Raw genomic sequence first — 15,867 nt, 5'->3', positions numbered from 1 at the left:
CAGAAGATCCTAATGACCACTTAGAGGGGTTCTTGGAAATCTGTGAGACCCAGCAATTTGATGATGAAGTTTCTGATGGAATGCGACTCCGCTTATTCTCACTCACCTTGAGAGATAAGGCAAAGGTGTGGCTAAGAACAGTGCCTAGAGAAAAGATAGCAACTTGGGAATTATGTGAAAGAGCTTTTCTAGAGAAATTCTTTCCTCCTTCTAAAACTAAAGAATTGAGGAAGAAAATCACTAATTTCCAACAAGGCACTGGAGAGACTATTTATGAAGCATGGGAGCGGTTCAAAGGATATCTTCAAGCATGCCCACAACATGGCTTCAACCGTTGGCTTACCATCCAATTTTTCTTTGAAGGATTGGACCAACAAAGCACCATGATATTAGACTCAGCAGCTGGAGGATCTTTCATGGGGAAACCTATTAATGACTGCATGATTATTTTGGAAAATGTAGCCTCAAATCACAGCCAATACAGTGAAAGAGAAGTCACAGCAAGGAAAGGAACTCCGGGGCGATATGAAGTGAACAATATTGAGTTACTCTTAGCAAAATTTGATACTCTTAATCAAAGATTAGACAAGATGGAAAAAGCTAAGGTTAATTCAGTGGCTACAAATCAAGTATGTGACCTTTGTAGGGAACAAGGGCACACTGCAGTAGATTGTACCTCAATTTTTACTGGAGAAAAAGAAGATACTACTGAACAGGTGGCAGCTTCTCATAATTTCTATGACACTCCTCGAAGAGAGAAGAGTAATCCATATTCCAACACATACAACCCTGGTTGGAAGAATCATCCTAACTTTTCTTGGAAGAATAACCCAGTTCAAGGAACTAGCAATCAGCAACCTAATTTCCGTCCGTCCAATCACTTCATTAATGGGGAAGGAAATCCAGTACAGACACCCTCAATTCAACATGTCGCCACCGGCCCAAACGGGCCTCGGCGGTCGCGAAGACGGTCGAGCTCGCTTTTTTGTTTAAAAATGTGGATTGCTAGAATGGCTTATTCTCAAACTGAGACCTCGTCGAACGAGCAATTTATTTATTAAATGTCTCACCAATCCATGTTAATCCCAAGCGGGACCCTCTATGGATTAGTGGTTTTCGTAGTAAAAGGGTTCGTGGAGTCGCCACCAATGTTTTACTCAAAACATTGGAAAAAGGGATAAGGCAATTGATTTTATAAATCAACTTCGGCCATTACAACCAGAGTTGGGTAAGGGAGTCGGTTACGCGTGGGGAAGGTGTTAGCACCCCACAGCGCCCCTTTCGGGTTCCCTATGACAGATTATTTCTAAAAATAATAGTGCGAAATTACTAAATTACCCCTATTTATTCTAAACGATTATGAACAAGATATCTACATGGCGAATAAATTAGATATGCTATGCAACAATCAGAAAGCAGTAAAAGGAAGGATTTTGAAGAAGAAACCTTTGAAGCGTGCTTTTATATATTTCGTAAAACTGGGAAGCTTTTTGGCGTTCCCTCGCTCTACAAGCCCGCTCGCTCCCTCCTATAAAATTTTGACTACGGAAATCCGGAGGATTTCCCTTCGACTAGGTTCGATCCTCAAGCAAAATGGCTCGGGGCTCAAGAACTTCGTCGGACCAACTCTCCGAGTGATTTCTAGGGCAGAACACTGCTCAAAAACCCCAGAATACTCAAGGAGTGGGTTCAAATTCTGTTCAAAAGTGTGGAATGACGTCCAATTGACGTCATATTTATAGGGAACAGGCCCAATACGGGCTACAGAATCAATACGGCCATATTGAAATTTTTGAACTTCAATACGGCCGTATTGAGTTCAATACGGCCGTATTGAATTTCAGAAATTTCAGTGCGCCCGTATTGAGTTCACTGCGGCTGTATTGAAGCTTCAATACGGCCGTATTGATTTCAGTACGGCCGTATTGAAGTTTCAGAAACTTCAATACGCCGTATTGAGTTCACTGCGGCCATATTGAAGCTTCAATACGGCCGTATTAAGTTTAGTACCGCCGTATTGGGCTTCATTCCCTCCACTTCCTTATTTTAAGCTACTCTAAGACCTCTAAACCTACAGATAGCCATCCTATGGTCTTCTAGGAGTCCTTCTGGCTGACTTTCCTTCGATCTTTGAGGGTCTTCGAGTTTTATTTCCGACCCGGACAATTTTAGGGGTCTACAGCTGCCCCCCCTTTACTTAGTCGGACGGCCTTTTGGTGTACCGGCTGACAAGTAAAGGAGTTGACCCAATTGTCCGGGTGATGTGCCGACCTTCTGACTTGTAATGTCTTCCAGTGGAAAATTGTTGAGTAGCCTCTCCAGGTGGGTGCATACCTCGGCGCTTCTGACATCCTCGGTAGCTGAGTTTACCCTCTCCAGGGTCAACTTCACTCGACGCCCGAGCCGGAAGTTGAACACCGACGTGCCTCTGGCGACGCTGGTGATTGAGTACCGTCTCTCCAGACCTAGCCTCACTCGACGCCCGAGCCGGAAGCTAGACACCAGTGTTTTAACATCACTGATGATTGAGTATTGCCTCTCCAGGCCCAACCTCACTCGCCGCCCGAGCCGGAAGTTGGACATCAACGCACCTCTGATGACGCTGATGGTTGAGTACCGTCTCTCCAGACCTAGCCTCACTCGACGCCCGAGCCGGAAGCTAGACACCAGTGTTTTAACATCACTGATGATTGAGTATTGCCTCTCCAGGCCCAACCTCACTCGCCGCCCGAGCCGAAAGTTGGACACCAACGCACCTCTGATGACGCTGATGGTTGAGTACCGTCTCTCCAGACCTAGCCTCACTCGACGCCCGAGCCGGAAGCTAGACACCAGTGTTTTAACATCACTGATGATTGAGTATTGCCTCTCCAGGCCCAACCTCACTCGCCGCCCGAGCCGGAAGTTGGACACCAACGCACCTCTGATGACGCTGATGGTTGAGTACCGTCTCTCCAGACCTAGCCTCACTCGACGCCCGAGCCGGAAGCTAGACACCAGTGTGTTAACATCACCCTGATGATTGAGTACCGCCTCTCCAGGCTCATTGCATACCTCGGTGCTCTGGACATCTGGGTAGCTGAGTATTGCCTCTCCAGGCTTTGTGCATACCTCGGTGCTCTGGACATCTGGGTAGCTAAGTATTGCCTTTTAGGCTTTGAGATGATTTTGTCTCCACAGTCCACGATGCTGCTTCGACGGTTTTTTCTGATTTTGTGCCACTGAGGGCTGGATAACGCAGGGATCCGTCTAGGGGATGTGCAGTCATTCACAGGTTCCTGTGCCCCAACTTGCATTGCATTGTTGGTACCCATGGGGAATTTCTGACTCCTTGGGGTGTAGACACAGATGCTCTTTCTCTCTGAGTTGAGCGATGCCTTATGTTTGGCTGACGTCCTTTTGACGTAGGTGGAGTATCCCGGTTGTCCTTATTCGGGTATCTCTTTTTGATTTTCTGATTTTTGCTGCCTCTGTGTAGGCTGTTATCCGCTGGGGATTCTGGATGTTGATTTTGTCTCCACAGTCCACGATGCTGCTTCGACGATTGTTTTTGATTTTTGTGCCACTGAGGGCTGGATAACGCAGGGATCCGTCTAGGGGATGTGCAGTTACTCATAGGTTCTTGTGTCCCAACTTTCCATTGAGTAGTTGGCGCCCATTGAGGAATTTTTGTTTCCTTGGGGTGTAGACACGAAGATGCTCTTTCTGAGATGAGCAGTGCCTTATGATTGGCTGACGTCCTTTGGACGTTGGTGGAGTATCCCGGTTATCCTTATTCGGGTAACTCTTTTTAATTTTTGGATTTTGTTGCCTCTGTGTAGGCTGTTATCCGCCAGGGGATTTTGTCATTGGTTGTGATTGGCCTCTTCTGTTAGGCAGATCATCTTGATGTTCAATGATAGGCTGAGAGCCGGATTCCGCTTGGGGAATGATTATTGATCTTTTCGATTTTTTCTCTTTTTTGAAAGAGTGCCTCTGAATAGGCGAATTATCTTGATGTTTGATGATTGGCTGAATGCCGAATTCCTCTTGGGGAATGGTTATTGATCTTTTTGATTTTTTCTCTTTTTGAAGGGGTGCCTCTTGAGTAGGCGACTGGGGATTTGAAGTTCAGTGTTCGGCTGAGTGCCAAATTCCGCTTGGGGAATGGTTATTGATGTTTTTTTGATTTTTCTCCTTTTGAAGGGGTGCCTCTTGAGTAGGCGACTGGGGATTTGAAGTTCAGTGTTCGGCTGAGTGCCAAATTCCGCTTGGGGAATGGTTATTGATGTTTTTTTTGATTTTTCTCCTTTTGCAGGGATGCCTCTGAGTAGGCGACTGGGGAATGTGGGATCTTATGTATCGCAGAGTATTATTTAGGAAGCCTCTGCAGGCTTAGCCTCACTCAGCGCTTGAGTCAGAGAGCTATCTTCCACTGAGGAAGTTTTAAGTCCTTTGACTAGATATACTGCTTGGGTGATCGTGCTTCCATTGGGAATGTCGTCGATCTTGCTTTGATAGCTCTCGCTGGGGATTTGTTCCGTGAGCTTGAGTTGAGGTTTCTCTGGGGAGTATTATTTCTGCGAGCCTCTCCAGGCTCAATTATTCTTTGATGTGGAGTATTATTTTGGCGAGCCTCTCCAGGCTCAGTTATTCTGAATGAGTATTGTTTCGGCAAGCCTCTCCAGGCTCAGTTATTTCTGAGAGAGTATTATTTCAGTAAGCCTCTCCAGGCTCAGTTATTCTGAGAGATGTGAAATCTTTGTCTTTTTTTGTCGACTTTTGACTTTTTCTGTATGTTTGCCTTTTTTGTCATTTTTTGGCTTTTTCTGTATTTTTGCCTTTTTTGTCATTTTTTGGCTTTTTCTGTATTTTTGCCTTTTCTGTTGTTTTTTGGCTTTTTCTGTACAGAAATGTCTCAGTTATTATGAGAGAGTATTATTTCGGCGAGCCTCTCCAGGCTCAATTATTTTGGGAGAGTATTATTTCGGCGAGCCTCTCCAGGCTCAGTTATTTTGAGAGAGTATTATTTCGGCAAGCCTTTCCAGGCCCAGTTATTCTGAGAGTATTCTTTCGGCAAGCCTCTCCAGGCTCAGTTATTCTGAGAGTATTCTTTCGGCGAGCCTCTCCAGGCTCAGTTATTTTGAGAGAGTATTATTTCGGCAAGCCTCTCCAGGCTTAGTTATTCTGAGAGTATTCTTTCGGCAAGCCTCTCCAGGCTCAGTTATTCTGAGAGTATTCTCTCGGCAAGCCTCTCCAGGCTCAGTTATTCTGAGAGTATTCTTTCGGCAAGCCTCTCCAGGCTCAGTTATTCTGAGAGTATTCTTTCGGCAAGCCTCTCCAGGCTCAGTTATTCTGTATGACGCTGTTGATTTTCTGAATCTTTGCATTTTGTTTGCTGCTGTCATACACAAGCAATTTTTTCTATTTTATGCAATTGCCTCATGACGAGGTCTTTGAAAATTTCTTTATGGCCAATACGGCCATATCTATTTCAGTACGCCCGTACTGAGTTGAAAATTTGTTCATAACCCTGTTTTTAGTACGGGTGTACTGAACATGATACGGGCGCATTGTTTTTTCTGAAGTTTATATTTTTTTGTTTTTTTTGTTTTTTTTGTTTTTTGTTTTTTTTGTTTTTTTTTTTGTTTTTTTTTTCAATACACAGAGAATAAGTGATCTTCCATTACACCTATCATCTGTATGCATGTATGCAGTATGATGCACCTAATTCTATTTGATTTACTTTTCAAAAGAATTAACCGATGCGTTTCTCTGTTTGGATTTTTGCCATTCCTCTAGACGGGCTGTGTGCTGCCGATTTCTGTAACCGAGGAATGATGCATGTTATATTGAGATTTGGTGTCATCAACCAAATGATTTTCCTTTCCTTTAGAAGATGTGTCAACCCTCCTATTGACCACTATATCTCCATGTTTCCACTAGATTATTCAAAAATCGTTGGGACAAGAGAGAAAAGAAGGAAAAGATATATTTTCAAAAGTTTGTTTTTTAGAGGGGATTGTTTTATTTTTGAAAAATGGATTTTGTAAGAATGGCTGGCCAAGGTAGGCTTATTGTGTTTAGGTTTGTTCGATTAAACACTTATGAAGTTAAGCACATCTTTGTTATTAATGATTGTGCTTTGACAACTTGGATAGCTTTTCTTGAGCCCCTTGTTGGATTCAATTGATGGTACCATCATGGATTTATTTTGTTTTTCTTTTTTGACGGCCCTAACTTTTGCCTAAAACACCCATTTGTGATGTCTTAGCGGGCTTTTGTCTTTGTTCATTTTTTTCAACCCTAACTTTTGCCTAGGTCACCCTTTTCGTGGGATTCCTAGCGGGTTTTTGTCTTCATTTTGTAACCCTAACTTTTGCCTAGGTCACCCTTTTGTGGGATTCCTAGCGGGTCTCTTGCTCTTATTTTTGCGCAGTCCCCTTTTTGGGTTTCCTGCCGAGCTTATTATCTTTAGGATTTCTTTTATCCATGATGGCACTTATTGATGCCAAGAAAAGGTGCTCCAAGCTGTCATGCACATTTTCACATAAAAATGATGCGGGTTTATTGTTATCAAGATGATTTTAACCTCATTTATGCTTATTCAAACAGGGTTAAAATAATGTGGTCTAGAATTTTATTGCAAGCAAGAAAAGAAGCAATAAAGAATTAATGAAGAATGATTTTATTATAATCGTAGCGGAAACATGTGCCCTATCGAGGCTCGGGGGTCGGGCTGTCCCCGAGGAGTGATCTCTAATAGTCACTGAGTCTATACATCCCTATCGGAAGGAGAAAAACATTTTGACGACGACGACCGGCCTTGACGCTTGTGAACCGGCCTTCCTAAAGATCTGGCTTAAAGAACGTCGAGAAGGATCTTGATTCCTCTTCGTTCTTTGATCTTTAACAGGGTTGTATCCTAACCCTTGTTTTCCCGGATTGTCCTTGATAATGGGTAGCTCCGGGATTCCTTGGGAGTCCTTGCCTAATCCTTGTCCTGGCAAGTATCCGTTCTTTGTGAGCATATGAGCTACCTTCTTCATTTCTCGGGGAAACGTTTCAACATTGGCAATTTCCAATGCTTGGAAGGCGGTTTCCAAAGCTTCCTCTGCTGCATCCACATAAGGTATGGTGGATGGCTTGCTGATGAGTATGTCATCTTCAGCTTGCACGGTCACCAGCTTGTCACCCATTATGAACTTGACTTTCTGGTGGAGCGTAGAAGGAACAGCTTTCGCATCATGAATCCAAGGTCGGCCGAGGAGACAGCTGTATGCGGGAGTGATGTCCATCACTTGAAATTCGACGTTGAAGATAGTGGGTCCAATTTGGATTGGAAGATTGATCTCTCCCACCACTTCTCTTTTAGATCCATCGAAGGCTCGAACGATCATGTTGCTCGGGCGCATTTGGATTCCTTTGATTGCTACTTGCTCGAGCGCTCTTTTTGGCATTACGTTCAAGGAAGATCCATTATCTACCAAGACTTTAGCGATGTGATACTCCTTGCACTTTACAGAGATGTGCAAGGGCTTGTTGTGATTTGGTCCCCCAGCGGGGATTTCCTCATCGGTGAAAGTGAGGTGATCATTAGCCTTGATGTGACTAACAATCCCCTCAAACTTGTCTTGGGAGATAGTGTGCGACACATATGCCTCGTTCAAGACTTTCAACAGAGCTTGTCGATGCGGTTCGGAGCTTAGGATCAACGACAACAGCGTAATCTTTGCTGGCGTCTTATGAAGTTGATCCATGATGGAGTACTCGCTCTGTCGGATATACTTTAACAGCTCGTCTGTCTCCTCCTCGGATTCTTTTTCCTCGGTTTTCTTTTCTTCTTTTCCTTTATTCTTGGGAGCTTTATCATGAAGATCTTCGGGAGTGTAGATCCTTCCACTCCTAGTCATGCCCCCAAGTCCAGCGATGTTAGAGATATCGCTGTCGGCAGAAAAATGGATGTCGTATATCCACGGCACAGCCTTATTCGATTCGTAGGGAAAAGGCCTTGGAGTAGTGATCCTTAACGGTGTCGGACCTTCCCCTTTATTCGTCTTAATTACCAACAACGGAGTTGACGTGTGTTCGCTTGGCGCGGTTGTTGGCTTACACTTGATAACGAACGGCGTGCGATCCATTCTTTGAACATACGCATCGATTAATTCTTTCTTTTTATTAATGTTTATTAATGATTTACTAGGAGGGATGTATGAAATGTAAACCTAGATCCCTCCATGATCTTTGATAAGAATGCATGATATGAGATGATGACGATGAATATGCATGCATTGTGTTTATTCAACTAAGCATTATCATGTTTTTAGGATGTCCCTAAGATGATGCATGATATTGCTTGGTTTGGATAAATAACCCTTTTTTCCTTTTTTTTGGGTATTTTGTTTTTTGTATTTTTTTTGGGTGAAAAGGGAAACTACCTATATGAATGTGATGAAGGTAGATGTTAACACCATGCAATGGAAGATTCTTATTCCTATTTATTCTTATTTTAAAAAGGAATGTTGTATGTTTAAAAGGTGCAATGTATGCTCAAACAATTTCACATAATCAATGCACAAACAATTCACTCATCCACGAACAGTCACGAGCGAATCACGAGGTAGGGGTATCCTGCAGAAAAGTGTATATTCAAGGTGGATCTAACTGTTCTCACCGGTCTGAGGCCCCCAAGGTGCCCCCATTATAGGGACCCAATTCCTCTCATCGTAGGTCGATGGAAAGCTCCAACGCACCGTCGGACTCAAGTTCATGGTTATCACCTTGAGTGATGTTTTCCGACAACGGTCTACGGGCACCTATAGACCCATTCGACAACCGGCCGTACTAACATCCACTCCCTATGGTTAATCACTCATGCCCCCGGGTATAGAGGGAACTGTTGTGTGCAAAGGTTTCTGTACAGTTTGTATTTCAAACAATTGCGGAATTTAAACATACAACAGTTATTTAAAGCCATATAATAAATCATGTTATCATACAAGCAAGGGGTAATGAAGTAATTTTAACTATTACTTGTTAAAAATAATCTGTCACTAAATGGGACTGACTCTCGAAATTCCCCAGCGGAGTCGCCATCTGTCGCCACCGGCCCAAACGGGCCTCGGCGGTCGCGAAGACGGTCGAGCTCGCTTTTTTGTTTAAAAATGTGGATTGCTAGAATGGCTTATTCTCAAACTGAGACCTCGTCGAACGAGTAATTTATTTATTAAATGTCTCACCAATCCATGTTAATCCCAAGCGGGACCCTCTATGGATTAGTGGTTTTCGTAGTAAAAGGGTTCGTGGAGTCGCCACCAATGTTTTACTCAAAACATTGGAAAAAGGGATAAGGCAATTGATTTTATAAATCAACTTCGGCCATTACAACCAGAGTTGGGTAAGGGAGTCGGTTACGCGTGGGGAAGGTGTTAGCACCCCACAGCGCCCCTTTCGGGTTCCCTATGACAGATTATTTCTAAAAATAATAGTGCGAAATTACTAAATTACCCCTATTTATTCTAAACGATTATGAACAAGATATCTACATGGCGAATAAATTAGATATGCTATGCAACAATCAGAAAGCAGTAAAAGGAAGGATTTTGAAGAAGAAACCTTTGAAGCGTGCTTTTATATATTTCGTAAAACTGGGAAGCTTTTTGGCGTTCCCTCGCTCTACAAGCCCGCTCGCTCCCTCCTATAAAATTTTGACTACGGAAATCCGGAGGATTTCCCTTCGACTAGGTTCGATCCTCAAGCAAAATGGCTCGGGGCTCAAGAACTTCGTCGGACCAACTCTCCGAGTGATTTCTAGGGCAGAACACTGCTCAAAAACCCCAGAATACTCAAGGAGTGGGTTGAAATTCTGTTCAAAAGTGTGGAATGACGTCCAATTGACGTCATATTTATAGGGAACAGGTCCAATACGGGCTACAGAATCAATACGGCCATATTGAAATTTTTGAACTTCAATACGGCCGTATTGAGTTCAATACGGCCGTATTGAATTTCAGAAATTTCAGTGCGCCCGTATTGAGTTCACTGCGGCTGTATTGAAGCTTCAATACGGCCGTATTGATTTCAGTACGGCCGTATTGAAGTTTCAGAAACTTCAATACGCCGTATTGAGTTCACTGCGGCCATATTGAAGCTTCAATACGGCCGTATTAAGTTTAGTACGGCCGTATTGGGCTTCATTCACTCCACTTCCTTATTTTAAGCTACTCTAAGACCTCTAAACCTACAGATAGCCATCCTATGGTCTTCTAGGAGTCCTTCTGGCTGACTTTCCTTCGATCTTTGAGGGTCTTCGAGTTTTATTTCCGACCCGGACAATTTTAGGGGTCTACACAACAAAGTGTTTCAAGATTAGAAAACCTTATGGAGAATTTTGTCACTAATCAAAAACAGACCAATGATTCAATGGCAAATTCTATTCAAAACCTTGCTGTCAAGGTTGAGAATATTACTCTCCACAACAAGATGCTGGAAAATCAAATTGCACAGTTGATGCCTAGTTCAAACAATTCTCCAGGTAAGTTCCCAGGTAAAACAGTTGCAAACCCAGCTGAAAATGTTAATGCTGTTACTTTAAGGAGTGGGAAGAAATTAGACAGACCTGTGTCTAATCAAAATGATAATATTGAGATTGATGAAGACGCTTCTCCTATGGTTGAAAAACCTGAAAAAGAGAGATTAGAAAAAGAAAAAGTATCTTCATCAAAGCCTCAAACTGTTTATCACCCTCCAATTCCTTTTCCTCAAAGGTTAGCAAGGACTAAACTTGATAGACAATTTGAAAAATTTTTAAATATGATCAAACAAGTGTATGTAAACATTCCATTTGTAGAAGCTCTACAACAGATGCCTACATATGCTAAATTTCTTAAGGATCTTTTAGCTAACCGAAGGAAATTGGATGATAGAGAGACTGTTACATTGATCCATCATAATTTGCCCAAAAAACTTAAGGATCCTGGTAGTTTCTCTATACCTTGTCTCATTGGAAATCTAAGGTTTGAAAAAGCCTTATGTGACCTTGGGGCAAGTATCAGTTTAATGCCTTTATCAATTTGCAAGAAATTAGATATGGGAGAATTAAAGCCTACAGCAATGTCAATCCAGTTAGCAGATAGATCTATAAAATATCCCATAGGAATTTTAGAAGATGTTCCAATTAAGATAGGTAAATTTTTAATTCCGGGAGATTTTGTTGTTTTAGAAATGGAAGAGGACAAACAAATACCAATCATACTAGGTAGACCATTTTTGGCTACAGCAGGCGTGATAGTAGATGTCAAACATGGAAAATTGTCCTTATCCATTAATGATGAAACAATGGAATTTAATATTGCTAAATCTGTTAGACAACCTTCTCTTGAAAATATTTGCTGCAGGATTGATATATTGCCTAAAGACATGGAGGAAGAAGTCATGAGATCTATTTTGAGGGATCCCTTGGAGAATTTTCTAGTTGGAGGAAAGCACATAGATCTTGAGGGGATTCAACCTAATTATGCTTGCTTGATCGATTCAAGTCCCCCGTGTAAAGAAAAAGATCCTCTAGTAGAAAGTCTTCTTGAGTCTTCAACAGATTGGCAAGAAGAAAACTCTCCAAAGTTAGAACTTAAACCACTTCCTTCATCTTTAAGGTATGAGTTTTTAGGGGCTAATTCCACTTATCCAGTCATAGTAAATTCAGCTTTAAATGAAAAAGAAACTGAAAAACTTCTCAATGAGTTGAGAAAATTTAGAAAAGTTATTGGATATACTATGGCTGATATAAAGGGAATTAGTTCTTCATTTTGTATGCATCGCATCTTCTTGGAGGAAGGATCCAAACCTTCTGTTGAAGCTCAAAGAAGACTAAATCCCAAGATGAAAGAAGAGGTAAAGAAAGAAATTTTGAAATTACTGGATGCTAAGGTAATTTATGCTATATCTGATAGTCCTTGGGTAAGTCCAGTTCATGTGGTTCCTAAGAAAGGTGGGATGACAGTAGTTAAAAATGATAATAATGAATTAATTCCCACAAGAACTGTGACTGGGTGGCGTATGTGTGTTGATTATAGAAAATTAAATAATGCCACTAGAAAGGATCACTTTCCCTTACCTTTTATTGATCAAATGCTTGAAAGGTTAGCAATGCATTCATACTTTTGTTATTTGGACGGATACTCCGGTTTTCATCAAATCCCTATTCATCCATTAGACCAAGAGAAAACTACTTTTACATGTCCCTATGGTACTTTTGCTTATAGGAGAATGCCTTTTGGCCTATGTAATGCACCTGCTACCTTTCAAAGATGTATGACTGCAATCTTTAGTGATTTATTAGAAAAAGAGATGGAAGTTTTCATGGATGACTTTTCAGTTTATGGTATTTCCTTTAATGACTGTCTATTAAATCTAACTAAAGTATTGCAGCGTTGCTCTGAAGTGAATTTAGTCTTAAATTGGGAAAAATGTCATTTTATGGTACAAGAAGGAATTGTCTTAGGACACCTAATATCTGGGAGAGGAATTGAGGTAGATAGAGCAAAAATAGAAGTAATTGATAAATTGCCTCTTCCAATTGATGTTAAAGGTGTTAGAAGTTTCTTAGGGCATGCCGGTTTCTACCGAAGGTTTATTAAAGATTTTTCAAAAATCTCTAAACCATTATCTAATCTACTTGTGAAAGAGGTACCTTTTAACTTTGATGTTTCTTGTAAGAATGCATTCTACAGGTTGAAAGAAGCTCTCACTACAGCTCCTATTCTGCAAACTCCTGACTGGAGCCTTCCTTTTGAAATCATGTGTGATGCAAGTGACTATGCTATAGGAGCTGTATTGGGACAAAGAAAGGACAAGAAGGTTCATGCTATATACTATGCCAGCAAGACTCTTGATGAAGCCCAAGCCAATTATGCAACAACAGAAAAAGAATTGTTAGCAGTCGTCTATGCTTTTGAAAAGTTCAGATCTTATCTTGTGGGGTCTAAGGTTATTGTTTACACAGATCACTCTGCCCTAAAGTATCTTTTTAATAAAAAGGATGCTAAACCTAGGCTCCTCAGATGGATTCTCCTTTTACAAGAATTTGATTTAGAGATTGTGGACAGAAAGGGAGTAGAAAATGTAGTAGCTGATCATCTCTCTCGACTTCCACAAGACCAAGCAACAAAGGAGGAACTCCCTATTAATGACAGCTTCCCAGACGAAAAGCTTTTAGCAGTTGTTGTGAAAAACAGTCCCTGGTATGCAGATTATGCGAATTACTTAGCATGTGGAGTCCTTCCTGAAGACTTTAATTATCAACAAAAGAATAAATTCTTTAGTGACCTTAACAGCTTTATTTGGGATGAACCTTACCTATATAAGAGGTGTAGAGATGGTATCTACAGAAGGTGTATCTCAGAAGAAGCAGCTCCTCACATCATTCACTCATGTCATTCTTCCGCATATGGAGGGCATGCTAGTACGTCAAAAACTGCAGCTAAAATTCTACAATCTGGTTTTTACTGGCCAAACTTACTTAAGGATACCTGGAAGATGGTAAATTCTTGTGACCAATGCCAAAGATCAGGGAATATATCCAGGAAACATGAAATGCCATTAAATGGGATTTTAGAAGTAGAAATTTTTGATGTATGGGGAGTAGATTACATGGGACCATTCCCAAGTTCTAAAGGTTACAAGTTCATATTAGTTGCAGTTGATTATGTCTCCAAGTGGGTAGAAGCGATTCCCGCTCAAACGAGTGATTCAAATACTGTCATTAAACTCTTCAAAAGAATTATATTTCCAAGATTTGGGGTCCCAAGAGCTGTGATCAGTGATGGAGGCTCACATTTTATTGAAAGAAAGTTTGAATCTCTCTTAAAAAAGTATGGAGTCACTCACAAGGTTGGTACACCTTATCACCCTCAAACAAGTGGACAGGTAGAAATATCCAACAGAGAAATCAAAAAGATCCTTGAGAAGACTGTATCTACAACAAGAAAGGACTGGTCTTTAAGATTAGATGAAGCTCTTTGGGCCTACAGGACTGCTTACAAAACACCTATTGGCATGTCTCCATTTAGGCTGATTTATGGCAAATCTTGCCATCTTCCTGTAGAGCTAGAACACAAGGCTTTGTGGGCAATAAAATACTTCAACTATGACCTAAAGGATGCTGGAGAAAAAAGGAAATTGGAACTCAATGAGCTTGATGAAATCAGATTAGACTCATATGAAAATGCTAAGATTTACAAAGAAAGAACAAAGAGGTGGCATGACAAGCATATACATAGAAGAGAATTCAAGCAAGGGGACTCGGTGCTATTATTTAATTCCAGACTCAGATTGTTTCCTGGAAAATTGAAGTCAAGATGGTCAGGGCCTTTTACAGTTCAAAAAGTATATCCCTATGGAGCTGTAGAAATCAGAAACGATAAAGGCGACATATTCAAGGTCAATGCACAGAGATTGAAGTTATATTTCCATGGGGAACACTTAGAAAAATTATACTCTATGGTTCTTCAGGAACCTACTCAAGTTTCTTAAAAAAAAAAATAAAAAAAAAATAAAAAAAAAAAATATATATATATATATAATAAAATAAAATTTCAGAGTTCCAGAGAGAATCACGACCGTGATTATAAATCACGGGCGTGATCTTCTCTGGAAAATTTTTTGGAAAACCCCAGAGAGAATCACGACCGTGATTATAAATCACGGGCGTGATCTTCTCTGGAAAATTTTTGGAAAACCCCAGAGAGAATCACGACCGTGATTATAAATCACGGGCGTGATCTCCTCTGTTTGAATTTTTGAAAACTCACAAAGAGAATCACGGCCGTGATTTCCAATCACGCCCGTGATTCCCTGCTGACGCTCAACAGATACAACCCGTGATTTTTGAAATTCCCCTTTCCCTTATATATTTTTCCCCCTCCTTTTACATTCTCACTTCTCTCAAACTTACGAACTCTGCCCATTCTCTCTTTTCTTCTCTCCCAAACCCTAGCTTCTCACTTCTTCTTCCTCTTCTTCCCTCTTCCTCCCACATTCACTCCTTCCGTTCATCCATGGCTCCCAAGCGCACCCGTACCGTTGGTTCGTCCTCCACCGCTTCCGATACCCACAGTTACGAGGAAGAAGCAAGTGAAATTCCGCACCTTCCTCCGAGGTTCTATCGGAACGATGAACAGCGTGAGCGGAACGAGGTATTACGCGTCCGCACTATCCATCCTACCAGGTATCTCGACTTCCCATTTATTCGTAAGTTGGGTTTACGTGCTGATATCAATTTCATGTTAACTAACATTGGGTGGACAACCTTTGCTACCATGCATAATGATGTTGTTTATCCTCGACTAGTTCTTGAGTTCTTGAGCTCTCTCCACACGGAAATATTATCTGGGCCAAATTGTTCTGAAGGTTTGATTTCTTTCCGTATGTTTAACCAAGAACACGAATTAACCCTGGCTCAGTTCAATAATATTTTTGGATTTCCCACTGGAGGGAGCACGAGAACCCCAAGTTCTTTCAACCCTGGTTCTTTTTGGTATAGTTTGACAGGTACAAGTAATTGGGTCGCTGGAAAATGTAATTCCTCTGCTTTCCGCCATCCCGCCATCCGTATTATGCACCGCTTTATTGCCTCTACTGTTTTGGCCCGAGGTGATTCTGAAGGAAAGGTTCGTTTGAGCGACCTTTTACTTTTATGGGCTATGATGGAAAACAGAGAGGAGCCTATTGATTCTGGCAGTCATTTGGCACGACAGTTCCAGAGTATTTCCAATACCAGCCACGGTGCGATTGTGAACGGCGGCCTCATTACCACTATAGCCAAACACCTTGGCTATCACGCTTGGCTGGACCAGTTAGAACCACTCCCTGGAAGCCGTACTATTAATTTTG

The 15,867-nt window shown here is 41.5% G+C and overlaps 1 non-coding gene across 1 annotated transcript; it reads right to left on the bottom strand.

The window, feature by feature from the left end:
• Window positions 1-221: 221 nt before the first annotated feature.
• Window positions 222-328, bottom strand: LOC145953619 (small nucleolar RNA R71). Its single transcript, XR_014430902.1, has one exon. It is a non-coding gene; the product is annotated as a small nucleolar RNA R71 (small nucleolar RNA).
• Window positions 329-15,867: the final 15,539 nt, after the last annotated feature.

This window comes from Cajanus cajan, chromosome 11, assembly GCF_000230855.2.
Source record: "Cajanus cajan strain Asha chromosome 11, NIPB_CcT2T_4, whole genome shotgun sequence".
Lineage (NCBI taxonomy): Eukaryota > Viridiplantae > Streptophyta > Magnoliopsida > Fabales > Fabaceae > Cajanus > Cajanus cajan.
Note: the sequence above shows the minus strand (reverse complement) of the source record. Positions and strands in the feature narration are given on the sequence as shown.